This window comes from Dasypus novemcinctus, chromosome 7, assembly GCF_030445035.2.
Source record: "Dasypus novemcinctus isolate mDasNov1 chromosome 7, mDasNov1.1.hap2, whole genome shotgun sequence".
Lineage (NCBI taxonomy): Eukaryota > Metazoa > Chordata > Mammalia > Cingulata > Dasypodidae > Dasypus > Dasypus novemcinctus.
The window spans coordinates 104906531-104926846 of NC_080679.1; the positions used below are offsets into that span (position 1 = coordinate 104906531).

Below are 20316 nucleotides of genomic sequence, written 5' to 3' on the forward strand. Positions count from 1 at the left end.
GATAATTTTGCACCAGGCAAAGAGCAATCCAGACTGAAGGAATTTAGAAAAGACACTAAAAACATACCCAATGATCACAAAATATTGAGAGATTTAGCCAAATGAAGTTCAGTTGGAATAGAAATAGTGATAAATAATTATTAGTAAAAACCTAAGTAGAAGTAAAATGAAGTAAAAATTGAAATTTGGGCAAGAAAGGAAATGTTACCATATATATAATAAGGCTCAAATGTGTATACAATTTGCATAGCCATAATGATATAAACACTATATATTTATCTGGCCCAAAATATAAATGTTGGTGATGGGGGAACAAGAAGAACCAAGGTTTTGGTGTGAGAGTAGAATAAATAGAAGAAAGAAAGAGAGCTAAATCCCATTTTCCAAAGGCAACTGAGGAGCCACTGGCATTGAACAGTTGAGAAATAGAAATACGTATGTGATTTAGAATATTTAGAGATAATACATTGAAAGCTATTGCTTCTAGGAGAAGAAAGCATGAAAGTGAATCAGAGCACCTTTGATGAAATTTCAACTATTTGATGCCTTAAACAATACATACCTATCACTAATAGAAATAGGCACTAGAGAGAAAGAGGTAGAAAAGAAAGCCAAACTCAGGAAGAAAGACAATGAATGGATATCCAAGAAAGGATATGGACTGAGGAAGGAGGAAAGGTAATTTGAGCGTAAGAGCATCAATGCAACTGCCAAAATGCTGATCAAATACTTTGCTAATATCTAGTCTTGTAGTTTTTTCTAGCAGTCTTGTTTTTCCCATTTTTAATATTTTTACTTGTACACATTTAGTTGCCAGCCCACCTAACAAATCATTTATTAGCATAACTTTGCCTCCACATGTCACCTCACTTTACCTTTGCACCCTATAATGGGCACCTGGGTAGGTTTTAATGTACCCATTTTTAAAATCTATTATTAAAAGCCCTCCTACAGGGAAACAGATGTGGCTCGATCTACTGGGCTCCCGCCTATCAAATGGGAAGCTTACCCAGGGCCTCCTTGTGAAGGCAAGCTAGCCCATTCCCACTGAGAGCTGGTGGCTCCCGCCCGCGCAGAGCTGACAGCCTGTGCCTGTGGTGAGCTGGCTCAAGATGACACAACAAAGGGCGACAAGCAGACACAGAAGAATGCACAGCGAATGGACACAGAGAGCAGACAGCAAGTAAGAAGCGGCAGGGGAGGGGGGTATAAATAAAAATAAATCTTTAAAAAAAAGCCCTCACACCATTCCCTGGCCCCAAACTGCATTCAATGGATAGCTAATTGCTTGATTAAATTCATAGCAAAATAAATGAGTAAGCCCAAATTATTATCATTAAGATCAATTTAAGCCGCAGATCAAAGAATAGAGGGACAAATATCTCCAATATCTCAGAAGCTAGAACAGGTCCAATGTGTGTAATCTTTATTTTAAAATATCCTAGGAAACTGGGAGTAACAACATTATTTATGAGTAGCAATTAGAAAAACACAAAGATGATGTTATTTGAGTAAAACATGAAATATACAATCTTAATTTTACTCAAAATACTTTCAGAAATTCCTGCTGAGTTCTGAAGGCAATACTCGGAAACAGAGAATGCAAGATAGATGTTCCACTGCTCATATACAGGTAGGTTCCCAGCATTGCCTCAGGGCTTTGGCTACTGATGGAGGGAGAGGAGTAGACCAAGCACTCCTACTTCCAGCACAGAGTTGATCCTGTGGCTCAAAAAGTTCCCTACTTCCAAAATCTCCAAACAGGATACTTTGTTTATTTGCTAAAGTATACTATAAATTCAGAAAACAGGAATATAAAGAGCTTATGGAGGGCACCTGTTTTATTTTATGAAAAGCTATTATAATATTAATAGAGTGATATAAATATTTAATAAAATCAACATAAAATAAAACTTAATAAGTAATGGTGTCATATCCAGTGATTTCATTCTGAGTAATATCATAGAAGTACAAAAAAATCATAGATTAAGTAGGTCCTACATCTCTCTTCATTTATTTAGTACAGTCATGAGCGTTTAAATATGCCCAAGACTAAATATTCTCCAGTTTTATAACTATTGAGCCTCAGAGTGAATTATTTCTTTTCTGGATAATATATCTTTATATTCAGAACTGCATTACTTTAAAGAAACTCAGAATTATGTGTAAAGACAGAATACTACAAAAAAGGAAGGCCCTGATTCAAGCAGACTTGAGTCTTTCAAAGGAAAATATAATTTATTTGAAACTTCACTAACTCAGAAATGGCTTAAAATCCTTTACCTTAGCACATGCTTTCAAAATTAGTAAAACGAAAGCATAAGAAAAATAGGATATGATTAAGTAGTTCAAAATAATAGCATTGATTTCTTTCAGCTAATAAATACCCTACTTTTCAACTTATTTTGACTTTCAAAAATAACTCAAGCTCTAAATAATTTTTAGGATGTGAATGGCATTTAGAAATTAAACAGTAGCACAAAACAGAAAATGTTGCAAGAGTACATTCCAAGTGTGTCTAAAGGATATGAGAAATAATGAATACTGTTTTACTCAATATTTGGAATTGCCCCCCATTAACACACATGTACATGCAACTTTGATAAGTCTTCTTTATGATTCTTGCCCATATAACTGTAAGAAATAAAATAGTAGTTTTCATGTGAAAGAATTTCACAGAAAACACCAATTATATTTGATATGGTTTAAAACCTGGCTTTGAGTTAGTATCTGCCTAGAGACATGCTTGGAGAGAGAATGTCCTTGGGAACAATAATAAACAGAAAACTCTATAGACTGCATCTACAAAGAAATAAATATATACACAGCCTATAAAGGCAAAGTCTTGAACTGGCTGGCAATTTTCCAGGATCCCTGGGCACATGCCTAATTTCCATCTAAATTTGCACACATCTTTGTTGCAATCTCATACCCTGTGAAGGTTTACTCACTCATATATCCTTTGGCACAAAGGAGGGGATGGAATGATTCTCTCTCTCTCTCTTTCTCTGTCCTTCTCCTCTCTCAGGTAAAAGAACAATCAAACAAGTGATGTCCTCGCAAGATCCATCAGGAGTCAAAGTTGCCTTCCCTGAGACCTATTCTAGACATGACTGCTATTTAAAGAATGGAAAAACTGTGATCACTGCTCTAGTTGTGGAACTTACTCCCAAATAATTTCCATGTTGGGAATTGAGTTGTACGAATGAATCACTGAATGAGGCTATGCCCTGTTGCAATCCTCTCTGTAACTCATGCTACCTATACATCAAAATCATGCTTTGCCAAAATGATTATGTTATGAGGTTGCTAAAGATGACAGCCCTTCAAAAGGACCACTTCCTGCATGTCCACTCAAAAGCACATTCCTCTGTCAATCATGTTTGCCTTCTCTCTCTCTACTAGCTCCTTCCTCTCAGAGAAAATCCCTCCCTAAACTAATCTTAGAGTCACTGCACTGTCCCCTTCCATTTACTGGCAAGGCTTTTGAAAAATAGGGTTTCTTTCCTAATTCCTTGTCTCCTCACCTTGTAATCTGCTCCTACTCTTCAAGATATGAAAACTACTTATTTAAATGCCATGGAAAATCTGAGTCACCAAATCCAAGTTCCTCTTTTCAACTCTTATCGGTGATAATGATAAGGATGAATATAACAATAATAATGATAGCTGATTTCATTGAGCACATATTATGTGCCTGGCACTGAGAAAATCTTATGCATATGAAAGCTCATGTATCCTCATAGCAACCTTTTCTTTAAACAACAGTTATTTTAACACAACTCAAAGAAATTGCAGCTTCAAGAAATTAGTTCTCCCAAGGTTGCCTAGCTAGTTAAGAATTTGGCCTCTTTGCAGCATCTTATATATTTTTCCATTTTCATTTATAATTCATCCCATCTTCTTTGATATATTCTAATCATTTGACCTGTCCTCCTGTCCTTCCTCTTACTTCTAGGAGTTGCTGTCTAATTTTCCTTCTGTGAATTTCCTTTTACCATGCATCCTTCCCCTGTTGTTTCATCCTCTTTGTGAGATTATCTACTCATACCATTTCAATAACCTTCTACGATGAATTCTAGGTGAAGCTTCCAGCCAAGACTTTTCTCCTGATTTCGGGGCTATGTGGTTAATGGTGCCCAATTTATTCTCCCTCCCTACCCACAGATCTTCCTCTCTAGCTTTCTCTCTAGCACTCTCTCTCTCTTTAGCTCTCTAGGTCTCTAGCTCTCTCTCACTTTTCCCATCTAGTCAATCTTGTAAATACACAATGTCCCTTTATAACTATTTTTAAAACCTGCCTTCTCCCATTTCCAGTTCCAATTTTCCTAATGAAGATTTGCTTTATTTTTACCTGGATCATTGCAATTCTCTCAGGATAGGGGAAGAATTAAAGATACAGGGTTTGGAGTCAGAGTGCTAAATTTGAATCACAGCTTGGTGTTTCCTGTGAGTTCTCAAGCAAATCACTTCACCGCTCTAAGCCACAGTTTTCCCCTCAGTAAAATAGTAATAATACATTGTTGTTGTGAAGATTAAATGAAATCTTAGGTGTAGCACAATAATATAATAGGAAATCAGGGGGGAAATGGCCTTGATTATATTATCGGTCTGAATTTTTGCCTCCAGAATTCTTCCCCAACCTACTTGCCATACAGCAATCTCTGTTCAAAAACTTCTCATGACTTTTTTTTTCATGGCCCAGTCCCATTAAGCCTCCATGATTTTATCCCAAGTTTTCTTCTCCAGATTTATTTTCCATTACACTCGTCTTCATTTTCTCCACCCTAATGTCCTTCCACTCCATCTGACATGCCTTGCCTTCCCCACTTTTCCTGCATAGATCTCTCTCCTCACTAGTTTTCTCAATACACTATGACCCCAATATTCACCAGTCAAAATTCAATCCATCCTTCAGAAAAGAAAGCAAATTTCAGACAATTAAATTATTTCCTGAAATTGACCAGTTAAACTTAATTTCTCCCTCTTCTGTAATCACATACAAACTTGAACCTCTATTAATGTAGTCAGTGAAATCTGCACTTTGTTAGTGTTAATTAGTTATGTGTCTGTCTCCCCCAGAAAAGTGGGCACATACCGTTTTGCTCCTCTTTCTGTTTTCCCACTGCACCCATCCAGTGCTTTGCACAGAGCAAATACTGGATAAATATTAAATGAATTAAAAGGAAGTAAAGGTTTTCAGACTTAATATCCTCTGTGAGTAATGGCATGAAAGAAATTTCCATGTTCTTCCCCTCAGAATCTCTTCCCAAGAAGAGACTGGTCTTTGTGGAAGTATACTATGTTATGCTAATCAGATGAGGAGTCCTTTGGAGATGTGCAAAATACAGAAAGGGGCATAGTTGAGGAAAAAAGTGGTGATCTCTAAACTGTTTCCTACATGGGATAGGATCCATTAACTGCAGGCTTTCTGAGTGACTGGGGCACTTGAACTTGAAGAAAGAGCAGAATTTCTTATGACAAGGATTTGAAAGAAAGGGTGTTTGATACTGAGGGGAGATAAAGAAGCAATCTTTCCTGGAAGAACAGAGATGTCTAGTGGGAATTTTAGAGTATGCTGTCTCATGCTGTGAGATATAAATGATCTTTCCAACCTCCCCATGACATTGTCAGAAAAATCCCTTATTGCATTCCAAATCTCTAGGAAGTAGATCTGGTTTGGGAGGGATACAGTGTTGGGTAGAGGCCTCCTTCAAAAGAGGTAAAAGACAAGAATTGAAGGGTCCAGCTATTTAAGCATTATATTTGTATAATATCCTGTGAATATCCCATGTTTCAGGAGTTGGGGACATAATAATTTGTGCAATGATGTGATCCTTTTCTTGCTTCATCCCTCAAATTCTGCCTTTGAATAAGCATCATAACCAATCAACCAAACATGTATGGGCACCCACAAAAGGCAGTATTCTATTAAGCATAAAAATATCAATAATAGCAACAAGAGTAATACCTATGATTTTTACCAATACCTGCCACTTATTCTATGCCAGGCACTCCTCTGACTCCCTATAACCCAATACTACAGATACTATTCGATTCCCACTTTACATGTGTAAAACAGAGGCTTAGAGAGATTGAGGAACTTACTAATAAGTCCCATAGCTGGTAAGAGACAGGCTCAGTGTTCAAGCCATGTTCATCTAGTTTATAGAGATGTTCTTAGTCACATTATTTACTGCTATTAGGAGAACAAAGTGATATATGTATAAGCCCTACTACCAAAATGCTTACAATTTATAGGGGTAGATTAAGCAAACTTTCCTTAAAAGATAATTCACAAATGTTTGGGATTTGAGTTTCAAATTTGTTTTTTTCAAAAAAATATAGAAAGATATTTGAGGCTTAAAAGTTCTTATTGCCTCCCAATTCAGCATACATGGAGGGCCTGATCCTCTTTAGAAGATGTGCTCAGTATAGAGGAGCACCAGATGGACCACACAGCTGAACAGAACTGAATAAGCCAAACGGATTGGTTAATTTGGTGAGCCACATATATGCAATCCAGAAAGATATTCATAAATATTTCTAACAGGCATTCTTTGGTTCCTTAAAAAATGTCTGCCTATTTTCTTGGCCTTGTAGTAGTCTTTTAACAAACAACTCGTTTGATTTAGAGTACTATTTTTTCCAAATGCCCCCAAGTAAACAGTGCATATAGTATAATATAATTTTTAATTTCCTCTGCTGTGCTGGGGTTAAATGGCTATTATATTTTCAGAATTTCATTTCAAGGTACTCCTAAATTGTAAGCCAGTTAATTGTTGTATTTCTACATTATGAATTTCCTAAGACAAACATCATAATTGTATTTCTTTTCTTACTAAGAAACACGACAGTTTATCCTTGGGAATCATTTACATCCAAGGAAATCCCTAGGAATTATACAGAAGTAAAGTTAAAGTTGATGTTGTTCAAACAAGAGGAAACCAGAAATTTTGATTGGGAATTAGAACATGAATTGCTCTCTGAACAAAAAGACTTAAAAAAATCATATAAATAAAAATTAATTTAAATAAAGACCAGATTTCTATGTAACGAGAAATTCAGAGTTAATGTAGACATTAAATATTTCTTCTGGAGTAAAACAAAAGACCAAATGATCTGAGATAAAAGAACATTGACTCTATATTGAATTTAAAAATAAACAATGTCCTCATATCCAGCCTTTACTTAATTACACTATAAGATATAAATTTATGTTACAAACATAAGTGAATTCACATTTTTGTGAATTCCATAGTAAATAAAGTTTCAGCTGAAGTAAATGAATATACTAGAATGTAATATTGGAAGGTGCAATCTCTAACTGAGAAATCTTAGCAGGTTTTATTAGATTCCTAATATGTTAGTTTGGTAGATAATTATGTGATTGGGTAAGTTTTGTTTCTTTTAAATCCTCTCTTATGTACCTAGTAGACGAGAATGCTTTCTTTGGAGTTTAAGATACAAATTAACTAATTAAGTCATAGACTCTGTGTTATAAAATTACATATATGAAATCTATGCAGTGCATTGCTGGTTATCCTGTACATTGCATTTCTTTATTTTTAATAGGAAGAACAATGAAGTGGCATTTTAATAGTAATTCTATCAAATTTTGAAGTTGATTTAACCTAATTTACCTTTATAAGTACTCATTTTTATATAGAATGCATACATATAAGCATATATATCTACGTATGTATGTAGGTAGACAGACAGACAGACAGACAGATAGATAGATAGATATAGCTAGAGATCCATATAATGACAATATTTCCAAGGTTTTGAGGAATTGAGAGTATGTCTTTTCCTTCAGGCTAAAATGAACACTTTCTCTTTTCATTTATTTGAAATGTTAGAAAATTAAATATTTTATAAAACTAAAATGTTATTGTCATCTGCTTCTGAAAAGCAATTCAGATCTTTGTCTCCTTCTCTTACCTCACTCTCTCCATTTATTTCCTATTTCAATTCTGGACCAAATATCTTCAATTTTTATTTTGAGGGAATTACACCGCAATGTTCCTCTTCTTGGCAAGGTACTTTGTGCCCACAATTCTACCACAAAGTAGTCAATTTGAATGAAAATAGTCATCCTTTTAGAGATGGAGTCCATAGATGACTGCGCTGCTGTACCAGGCTCCATCCTAAGATCTGGGGACTAGCAGTGCACGGAACAGATGAAAACCTTTGCCCTCAGGCTTCTTGATTTGCTACTGGCAATGGTTTCCTCTGAGATGGTACAATGAGCAAGTCAAACCTGAATCCCCACTCCTAGTTACTATGCCAGTCTTAAGTAGAATGACAAAGGATGGACTTTAAGCTTTTCAAAATCATCTGAAGGGCTTCTCTCAATTCTGAAATTTTATGAGACAGGTATAAAAAACATTTGCTTTTTTTGAGCGGTTTAGAGACAACAGATTCCTGATGAGGAAGTCAGCAGGAGGAGCTCAGGGGTTTTCTGACTAGGGGAGACTGACCCAAGCCCCTGAAAACTCAGAGCTAAAGAACTTTGACACAGAGAGCAAGGTGGCCAGGAAGGAAGTTTATGGACGGAAAGCAATGCCAACCACAAGGGGGACAGCACCAGGAGCAAAGCAGAAGTTTGGGGCGGTGCTTCTAACTCAACTAGAAGTCCTAGGACTGTGGAAAGAACTGATCCTGAGGCAGTAGAAAGAGACTGAAAGCCCATGGTGTCGCAGCCCCAAAGCATGTAGTTTTGCCTCTTTGAGTCTATGAGTGTGAGGTAAGACCCCAAAATGAGGCAATATTGAGAGCTGGGAGAGGCCTGGACAAACAGGCACCTCACCAAAGGGCAGGGAGAACCCTCAGGCCTCCTGGTCTTTCAACAGTCATCTCTAAGGAGCAGGACTCCTAACGCACACCAGTCTCAGATGAGCCTAGCCCCCAGGGTTCCTGAACAATTCAGGAGGCAGGAGGCATCTTCCCCCTTCAGTACACCTGCTGTTAATAAGTGCACGGGGGGGATGGAGTGGTGCAATGAAAGAGGAAATTATTAGCAGATTTGTACTCTAGGATATTGTAAAAGTACATTCAGTTTAAACTAATATCTAATTAGAATTTTTCATGTGTTTAACATTCTTTGTATTTGCCCTTTATGGTAAGAATGAGACGTTAAAAAAAAAAAAAAAACGGAGAAATTCTTAAACTCTGAATTTTGCAAGAGAACATCCAATTTTAAATGGAGAAGCATTGTAAAAGTCTTCTTCCTGCTCCTATACATATAAGCCAAGACAGCAAAGAAACCATGTGCTGCTTCCAGGCTCGACTCAATTTTCTGCTGCATTTTAAAACTACTCCCCACTGTGCTATCCTCAGAGGCGATAAAGATGAGCTGTTTATTGCCAGACTTTCCCCAGCCTCCATCTTTTTGTTCCCTTGGGTCCATATACTCGAAAACTTTGGTTGTGTCTTATTTGAAATAAATCTTGTGCAGAATATCTAAGTTCTGTAAGGAAGCTAAAACACAATCATACCACATTAGTATTAGTAAAATCCTTAGATAGGATGGACAACAGAGCATTGGCCTCTGAGATCCTCTAAATGCCAGAGAGTTAAGAGATGCTAAGGTAACAGACCCATTAATTCAGTCTTCAAGGCCCTGCGGGATTAGGTCCCTGCCCACCCTCAGCCTATCTCACCCCATCCCCCTATGCACCCTCAATACAAGATGCTTCGGTCTTCTTTCCGGTCCTTATATGCATCATCCTGCTTTATTTCACAAGGCCTTTTTCCATTCTCTAACCTCTACATGGAAACGTCTTCCTTCATCTTTTCATTGGTTACCTCATCTTTCAAATCTCAACCCAATTATCTTTTCTTAGAGACAGATCAAACCACCTATTATATCTCTCATGGTAAGAGAATCTCCTAGCACAGATGTTACTCTGCCTGCTCCTCTCTCAGGATTGCAAGTTCCAGTAGTGCTAACGTGTTTTTCTTGTCCATATTTGTTTTCTGGTTCATCATTTATCATCAATGCCTAGTGCATGGTAGATATTTAATAAATACTTACTGAATGAATGGGAGTGGGAAGATCTCAATAACATATAACAATTGTGTCAGATATAATAAAAAATTATGTAAGATGAATGAATGCAAATTCCAACCTTTGTATCCATAAAGCCATAAAATACATGTACAGGATGGGGAACATAAACTTAAGGGCTACCCATGTGAAAACATATTTTGGTGTTCCACTTAATTACAAATTCCATATGAGTCAACAATATGACATGACTGCCTCAAGACAGAATCAATAAGAGTGTAGTGTCCGAAATCACAGAGCTGATTCTCCCTTTATACTCCAAACTGATTATGCTATATCATGAAAACTGTGTTGCGCTCTGGGAATCGTATTTTTATACAAATGCCAATAAATTAGAGCATATCCAAAAAAGAGAAATTAGTATGAGGAGAGTTGGGCAGCCATTATAATCATTGAAAAGGGCAACCTTGTATTCATTTATTCAGTCTATCATTCATTCAATTCACTTGATGAATATGTATTGAGTGTATTGTACCAGGTACAAATCTAAGCACAAATCTAAACAAAATAGTCAACAACCCCTGCCTCACATTGCTTATATTCTTAAAAGAAATGACAGGCAAAAAAATACAAAAAAAAATAAGTAAATCACCTTCTATGTTAGACGGTGGTAAGTACTACGGAAAACTCGAAGAGGTTGAGTGATTAGAGAGGGTCTTGGGTGTTCAGGTGGGAAGGTGGTGAGGTAACAGGTGGCAGCGTAATGCAGTGCTAAAGGCTGGTCTTAATGAGAGGTGAAGTTTGATCAAAGAATAGAAGGAGAGAAGGGGGTGACCCAAATGGACACCTAGGCTAGAATGTTCTAGGTCAAGAGAACAGGTGAATGGAGATCCTGATGAGGAATGGAAGTTGCCTGGTGTGTTGGAGAAGCACCAAGCAGGCTGGCGTGTCTGGGGCAGAGGGTCAGGGAGAGAACGCAAGGAGAGACCTTCCGAGCGGGAACAGGGGCCCCATCACAGAAGGCACTGCGGGCCAGTGCAAGGGTGTTGGCTCTACTCTAAGATGAGGAAACAGATAGATACTGGATAAAAATCTACATATTAAAACAATCCAAAGAGTAGAAATCACGAAGTGGCAAATTTTTACACAATTGTAATAATGGTACTAAGAACCAGCACCTACTGAAAAACAGAATGTACTAGGTCACCATGGACAAAATTATTTTTACTTCATGATTTTATAAAATGGACATTGAATGTATATCCTTTAAATCATTCCTATTTGGTTTATGGGCAAATGAGGGCAGAAGACAAGAAGTACAAGTGAACTCAGTATTTAAGACATCATAAATCCTTTTTACCATTTGATTTTACCATATTCTGATGCAGATATTCCCTCATGACTTATTAGAACTGAAGAAAAAAGTTCCTGAATAGAATTTTAGTGTAGGTAGAATGTTATAAATAATATAAAATATAGGATATAATATGCTTTAAATATTATATTGTAAATATATAAAATTCGTATTATATTTACATAAGCATAGTATGTGAAGAATAGACTTGTAAGTGTTCAACACTGTAAAATATTAATATATAATACTGTAGACATATAAACATTGTGAATGTCTGTCATTCACCACAGAGCTTCGATTTGCTTCTTACCATTTTTAGCCTCCAGCAGCATTTCCTGTTAAATAATGAAAAGGGGTAAGATTTCCAGGGCATATGTTCATTCCTCGCTCAGGGAATTGTAAAAAGTTAAAATTTTGAAAATTATTTTTTCAAGAATTTAAAAATTATTTTAAGTGCTACATAGTTTCTATTAGTTTTTCTAGTAGGAGATAACTAGAGGAACTTAAACTGACAAAAATGAAACAGAACTTGACTCTAATTTTTAATTAAAAATAATAATAAAGCCGCTCCCGATATTTAAGCAATGTATCCATCCTGCAAATTTTTACAGGGGAAAAACATAAAAAGAAGCAGACACACACACACGGATTTCCTAATAATGTTTCCATTACCCCTCCGAAGTCACCAAACAGCAAACCTAGGTGATGAGACTCACTCACACTGTCGCTAGTCAATTTAGAAAGGAAAGGAGGTCTTCAGTGTGAAGTAAGTGGACAGATTGAAGAACGAGGAGGGGGGTAATGTTTTCTTGAAGTAGCTCTTGGAAATCTTGTTCACAGCCTGAAACTGCATAAATTTTCTCTGCATATGTTATTGCTACCTTGGGGGCCATGATAGCATATGCATTTTGGGTTTTTCAAAAAATAGATATATGTACATGAATATGTGTGTTTAATGCATAAATATTATGATGAATTTTCTTTCATGGGACTCTGTAGTCCCTTCAGACTTTTCTATAGTATATACAGTAAATAAACAGTAATCCATTGAGAATGCATATATTTTCTGAGAAAACACAAAGTAGGGTTGAAATGGGGCTGACTATTATCACCCAATTTAGAATATCTCAGAAATGAAAAATCACCAAGCAAAATAAACTCAGCAAGACAATAGAGACATTTGAGGACAATACTGGATGCAGAAGAAGAATCAATATGAATACCTAAACTGAAAGGCAGAATCTTGGAAAGGCAAGAGAATCACACATGTGCATTAGTGTAATATCTAGAAAGGTTAAAGAAGCAAACTAACATGGTGTCAAAATGCATGATGCCATTTGATTAGAAGAAAATATACCTCTGGTCAGGTGACATTAGTAAAACTAATACCGTTTAGTTGCTTGAACACTTGTAGGTTATTATTAAGAAAAGAACCTTATTATTTGGATACATATTCGATCCTTGATGTATTTTATTTTTCAGAAAAGACATGTGTTCAATGTACTTAGTATTACTATTCATCATATACATGATAGAGCAGTATGATAAAAGCATGTGATTGTAATATATTTTCTTTCCCAGTAAGTTCTCTCAAACACAGACTGACAAATCTAATATGAATCCACAGAAATTCAGTTACTTCTAAGCTTCAGTACTCTGGAATACATAAAATAAATACATGATCAATGAAATGAAATATGACAAAATGTTTCATATTGATGTTTTCTTCTTTCAAAAATGTCTTTTTAGTTAATGCCCTAAGTCACTTTTTCCATGCATTTTCTTTTTTCGCAACGTATAGATTTCCTAATTCTGATTTCAAGTTCAGGGAGCCTGGGGAGAAGTGGGAGATTTCTTTAAACCAGGGCTGTTCCTCAGCCTTTCACATGAGAAAATTGTTAGGAGCATTAAAGTATTCCTGACTATGCTGCATTCCTTTGTTCAGAGTGAGTTTTGGGAACACATCCTTTTCTCATTATATTTCCATAAAATATATTTGATCTATTCTATTCTTAGAATACCTCTGATGTGGTCTGTGAGTGGAGCACAGTATAAAAATATTTCTTTTTTATATGAGACAAAATGTTTCCATTTCTTAGACACATAAAAAAAATCACCATATAGCACTTAAGAAAGTAAAACTTGTCTGATACATTTTCCTAGGGTTCAAAACAGCCCATAAAAGCCCCCTCCTCTTCCATTGTAGTTCAGAACCTCACCCAAGGCACGAAGAAGTCTGTAGAACAAAAAGAAGTCAGGAAGAGAAAAGGGCTGCCGGGAGAACTGGGAAAGATCCTGGATAATCTAAGAAAGCCAGTTTATATTTAGAAGAAAAGAAAGAAGTTAAGCTTCTTCCTCTAAGATTAAATGAGTCCAACTAATTTTATATTGGGAACTGAAACATCATTGAACATTTTTTTTTTCATTGAACATTTTAATAGTTTAATGTTAATAGCTAAAATTTCCAACTGATGGTGAATAGTTGAAATGTTTGCTTGGCTAATTCAATTTAGAAACCACTGGAAGCCAAACATGTCTTTCCTCCAGTGTTCTATCACATGTATTCTACACACAGCTCTGGGCCACACGACTATGACCTGGTCTGTTTGGGCTTACTGATCCTTCCAGTAGCAAGCAATTCTTTTGGAGAACATTTTATTCAGAATATTTGTATTTGGCCTTTCATTCTGAAAGAACCACTACGTACTTCTAATTTGTCAAGTTCCAACTGAAACTAAAAGTTCATCCTGTAGGATGCCCACCCACAAACTCACTCCAAAACTGAAGTCATAGAAGAAATCTATCATTAATATGCTTTGAATACACAATTATAAATTTATCATTTTAATGGCAAATATAAGGTCTATAAGGGAAAAATTTTGGTCTATATTACTCACCACAATAGCCACATGACAAGAAGAGTGTCACATGACACACATGACAACTAATCAATAAATATTTGCTAAATAAATGAATGAGTTGGGAAACAGGACTTTATTTCCTCTTCCCCTTAGAGATGAAAAGGAATGATACAAAGTAACAATAATTGGCCCAAATAAAAACTGAGAAAGTGCTGATTATCCAAGAAGAAATTACCCTTTCGAGATGAAATTGTTGCCTATGTATTTGGGAAACAATTGATCTTTGCAAAGGATACTATCATAGTTACAGAGATACCTGAATTCTTTTTATAAGAGATAAGTGTAATCTTCCAGAAATTCTAAATATTTCTAAACTAGATTTAAATACAGGATAGTGCTATAGTTTTAAGCTTTCATGCAGCCCCCACAGTATCATATATTTAATGCCATCAGTAGGATTCCTACCAATACTTGACCAAAATAAATCGATACAGGTACATTCAGTGCTGCAATAATGAGACATATGCAAAACTATGCAATAAAAACAATAAAACTTATGAGAAAAATGGTATTGGGACACAACGCTCAAAAATTTTGTTAAGGACACATTAAAAAAAGACAGCCACTTAATAAAAGTAGTATAGTTTTACTCATGATTAATGGTTAAGAACTGCATAAATACTGTAATGTCACTCTTCCTGAAGGTGGCTGGTGGAAGTTGGCGTCAGATGGGTTGCAGTCCAGGAGTTACTGCAAAGTGGTGGAAAGAACCCTGTCTGAAATTAGACAGAAAGTTGCAATGCCAGATATGGACAGGTGTGGTTCCTAACACATTCTGTGAACTGAGTATCTTCATGTCTGAGGTATAAGCCTGTCGGTGTTTTACATATTCTACAGCTCGGTTCTACTGTGTATAGCTTTCTGTGTTCATCTTGCATTTCCCTTAGACAAAATCGTGCAAAAGCAAGTGCAGCATTTGTGTTAAGCAAATTTTTCCCTAATATTTCAATCACATTGAAACAAAATTCTGTTTTCCAAACAAGTGTTACAGCAGAACTGACTGTATTCCACAGAATCAAAGAGAAACTGCTGACATAAATCTGGGCCCATCAATATAGGATCATCCCAGCACATGTTGCTTTTGACTCTTAAGCCCTAAATAAAATCTGTTTTATCTAAAACTTAAGCTTCTTAAAAACAACATATATTCAGTAACATATCCAGGAGCCTCTCCTCTAACCACATTGAAGTATAACAGAATTCAATAATTGTTGTTTGGTGAAAATGCCAGAAAAACCACTGAAATATGCAGTTCCAATTATATAGCTTTTGACTACTAAGGTAGCAGGGGGTAAAGTATAGAAATTATAGTATAAAATGAAGACATTATAAGGCCATTGTGGTTTTAACGGAGTTTGACCCTTGAAACCTCAAAAGTGATATGCACAGATATACATCTAATGAATTACAGCACAGATATGTGACTAATAAATCTATGTGATGCTAAATTCCCATGCTCCTAAATAATATTGAACTATTGTTAAGTCTAAGTTTTCGAGATTCTGCTGAAAATGTAGCACAATATTTTTATTACTCTGTTTTCTCTAAGTTAGATGGATGTATTGATTCCTGAAATAACACTTCCACATTCTGATTATTCTGACTGTTTAAAGACTTAGACCAGCAGTGGTAGATTACACAAGAATTTTTCACTTATTGAATACCTCCAATACGTGAATCACTGTTCAAAATCATACCTAGTATATTGTTTCAAAACTGGCTCCTCCTTCTATATTACTTATGTAAGTTAATTATGCCATTCTCCACTGTTATTCACGAAATGAATATCACCTTTTCACTTTCCTCTTCCTTGTCGTGGTTTGTTCAATTTCTATTGAAGATAGATTTACAAATTAAACAGAAAGCATTTAACTGCCCTATACCCTGAACCAACAAAGTGAAAGGCATTACCTAAAAGAGACTAAATCAATTGTACCTACACACATACAAATGAAATGACAAACATGTACAATATTCAGAGACCTCAAATTAAATAAGGAACAAGAGGGGAGGTACCTTTTACCAGAAATTCCAGTATTTCATAGGAAAGACTTTTGAAATCACATTACGCAAGTATTGTTTAAAGAGATGATTAAATATGAACATACTAAAAAAAAATATGTGAAAGTACTGACAAAGTTCAAATGGAATCACTGGTCAGTCAAATTGCTGGTGTTTTCTTTTGTCCTTAGATTAAGAGATTTTTTTTCTACCTATAAGTGATATTAAGTCTTTAAGGATTAGAAGGGACAAATTTTGTGCCACCCAGATCTTAGCAGCTGCTCTTTAGTAGGTGTTTTAAAAATGTAATTCACTAATAGAATTGGACAGAATGTAATTGAATGAATGAACATTCACTTAATTCTTAGTTTTCCTTTTTTAAAAAAAAAAAGAAAACAGAGGGGATAAATCCAGTACATGGTAGGACTTGTTTCCAACTTTACTCATTCTCACCTCACCTTCTCATTTTCACCTCAAAACCACCATTGGGTATAACTTCCAGAATTTATGCCATATCTGCATATCATATGTCTTGTTGCTTAATATTTTTAACTTTTTCTTCTTAAACAAATGTACATTAAAAGTGTTTTGGTTTTTTTTTTTTTTTAGTTTGTGACTCTATGAGTCAAAAAACAGGTTACCAGGGCCTGGGATGCAGTTAAGGAATGAGGATTTAATATTTAAATTGTATAGAGTTTCTGTTTGGGGTGACTGAAAAATTTGGTAGTGGATAGTGGTGATGGTAATAGTAGCACTACACTGTGAATGTGATCAACAGCACTGAATTATATATTTGAATGTGGTTAAAAAGGGAAATTTTAGGATGTATATTTACTACCAGAATAAAATTCTTTTAAAGAGAGCACTGTACAATACAAACAGTGAACTCTAAAGTAAACCATGGACTATAGTTAATGGTACAATTATAATAATATTTTTCATCAATTGTACCACATTACTGCAAAGTCTTAATAATGGACTTAATAATGGACTTAATAATGGGAGGGTCATGGGAAACCCATAATTTCTGCATGATTTTTCTGAAAACCTACAACTTTTCTAATAAAAAAATTTTTAAGTAAACTTTTTATGGCTATTACAAAGGTAACCATGATCATATCCCACATAAAGGAGATAACTATAAAATTAACTTCAGAGGAGCAGATGTGGCTCAAATGCTTGAGAACCTGCTTCCCACATGGGAGGACCTGGGTTCAGTTCCAGGTGCCTCCTTAAAAAACAACAACAACAAGCAAAACAAATGAAAACGCCAACTCAGGGGACCTGATGTGACTCAGTGGTTGAGCACCAGCTTCCTACATACAAGGTTCCAGGTTCAATCCCTGGCCCCAAGTACCTCAAATAAACAAACAAAAAATTAACTTCAGAGAAAACAAAACAAATTTAGATGTAATTATTCCATTTTATCTGGATACTGATGCTCAAGGAAGACTTAGAGCCTGAGTACTGTTTTATCATTAAAACTTTTAAAAAGGACATTAACAAGTATTTAAAAGGAGTTAATGATACATGGTTAAAGATACTCTAGCATCAAATAGAGAAATTTTCCTTCCATTAATCCACAGGGATGAAAGATAATTGAAAAGAGATTGATTTTCTCCCCATGTGATTCATTATTATTTAAGATAATATTCATATCACACCTAAAATCACCTCATAATCATTGTTGGTACATTTGGGAGAATACCAGTGTAATAGAAAGTAGACATTATTCTGAACAGCAAATACTGATTCTGGAACTGATTCTATCTTGAGCTACTTTTATGACCACAGACAAGTGCCATAACTTCTCTGGGCCTCACTTTTCCTACTGATAAATTGGGGGATTTGTACTTTGCATCCATCACAGTAGTAGCCTAGGTAATGCTGTGTTAACTGACCACCAACAAATCTCATGGATAATAAACAACAAACATATATATCTCTTTCCTCTAGGTATTTTGTGCAGGTCAGCAGAAAGCATTTTCCTGCTTTGTCGTCATCCTCACTCCAAGATTTGGGATAATGGAGCTACCACTATCTGGAGTATCACTGGTCAAAGTAACCAAGGTAAATCACATACTGCTTCTCAAAGCCTTTTCCCAGTATTGACACATTACTTCTGCTCACATTTCATTAGCCCAGACATTCCACATGGCCACATCTCATTCAAGTCAGTGACAAGTGCCAATCTGCCATGAATCCTGAAGGTGGGAGTGCCAAGATATTTGTGAATAGCTTTAGGAACATCCATAAACTTAATGTTCCCTAAAGTTCTATTTACTTATTAAATCTTATGCTTATCAGAAAAGAGCATTTTGCATTTAATATATGAGATTTTTGAAATTTGTCAGATTACTTTGGAGAATTTTCTTATATGATAAAAATAAAAATATTATAGAATTTCACCATATCTTATCTTTCAAAGATCCATTTTATTAATCCCAGTATAAAATTTCAGGAGATTTGAATTTGATAGAAACTATCCACACAGGTTAATAGTGAAAAGAGGAAGTATTTTTTGTTTTTGTTTTGAATGTTATGCAACTAACATCAAAACACATGACCTGGATCTTTTCAGTGGTGGTAGAAATTGTGAGGAATAAAAGAAAATAAGTGTTTTTAAAAACCTGTAAAGGTTAGGAAAGTTTTATAATCATTAAGTAGCTAAGATCTGATGTGAGGAGAAAAACATGACTTGAACTCTGTTAATGCGCCTCCTTGTAAATGGACAAGCTCCCATGTTAACCATGGACTTGGCATGCCTGGTTATATTTGTCTTCTTCAGTTACCACTCAGTAACTAACGTAACCAGTCTCAGCACCTCCTCCTCTGCATGGTGTGACCATCACATGTAAAAGTGATCTGGTTTGTTGAAACAGAATATTTTCCTACTGTTCTCTTTGTTATTAGATATCACAGTAAAAAGCTTCAAGTTAATAAACCAGCATTTAACCACTGCCCACACGTCAAAATAGGTCAGAGAACATTCAAGGGAACATCAAATCAGAAGATCAATTACATGACCATAGCTTGTGCCATGTATTTTGGAATCTGGCCAGTCTGCTTTTTGGTCAGTTGCCAATATAGTCTTCTGTTAGCCTCTCATGTTCTTTGGGTATTGATCTTCTCTCTCCATCTTGATTAAAAACTAATTTAGTTGCCAAAGCCAAGCTGTGCACTTCTTTTGGGTCAACCACAATACCTAATGTAATACAATGCTGAACACATCATAAGTTTTCTGGAGCTTTTTGTGACATCTATTTAAAACACAGGGAGGATGGAAGACTTTTATTCATCCCCTTAGAAAAATATATTTTAAGGCTCCCCCATACAGCCTGGACTGTAAGAAATTTGGGTAAAAAACAGAAAACAAGAAATAAATCCTAAAGCAATGGTTCTCAACCAGATACAATTTTGCTTCCCAGGGGACCTTTGACAATGTCCGGACACAGTTTTTGGGGGGGTTTTTTGTTTGTTTTTGTTGTAATACAAACTTTAATGATGATTTCTTCTGCACGCCCTCCCCCACTATCCCACTGTTCCTAAAGGTAACAATGTCAATAATTGTAGCTCATTAAACAATGTAACACTAATAATGACTACTTTAAATGCAGGCACATGACAAGATCTAGTTAAAGGAGTTATTGAGAAGACTTTTGTAGTGGAGAAGACTATTGTGGATGAAAATTTAAGCAGTTGCTTCAATCATTTCCTTAGAATAGAATTAGAATCTTCCTCATTTCCAGAAATAAAGAAGATAATAGAAGGTGAGGTTAAATTTTGAAATGCTGTATATTTTTTCAAACTTTACTTCAAATTAAAAAAAAATAACAGAAAAAGGCTGCTCAACAAGTTATAGAGTATTATTCCTAGAAAGTTCTGTCCAGGCACTTTTATCTCATCTAATTCCAACAAATCACTCAATTATTCCTCTAGTGTTCAGAAAGATACACAAATGAATACAAATTAGTTAAATGACATAATCAAAGTCTCCTTATTAAGAAAAAAATGAAGAAGAGAAAAAA

General features: G+C 35.5%; 1 long non-coding RNA gene across 2 annotated transcripts in view; it reads right to left on the reverse strand.

Moving 5' to 3' along the window:
- Positions 1-1081, reverse strand: part of LOC131279304 (uncharacterized) — a 65007-nt gene extending 63926 nt beyond the window's left edge. Inside the window, exon 1 of one of the 2 annotated variants that reach the window (XR_011649161.1) lies at positions 1010-1081. This is a non-coding gene — a long non-coding RNA (uncharacterized lncRNA). The remainder of the gene's footprint in view (positions 1-1009) is intronic. The other variant, XR_009186691.1, reaches the window with a different exon arrangement.
- Between the last annotated feature and the right edge of the window lie 19235 nt (positions 1082-20316).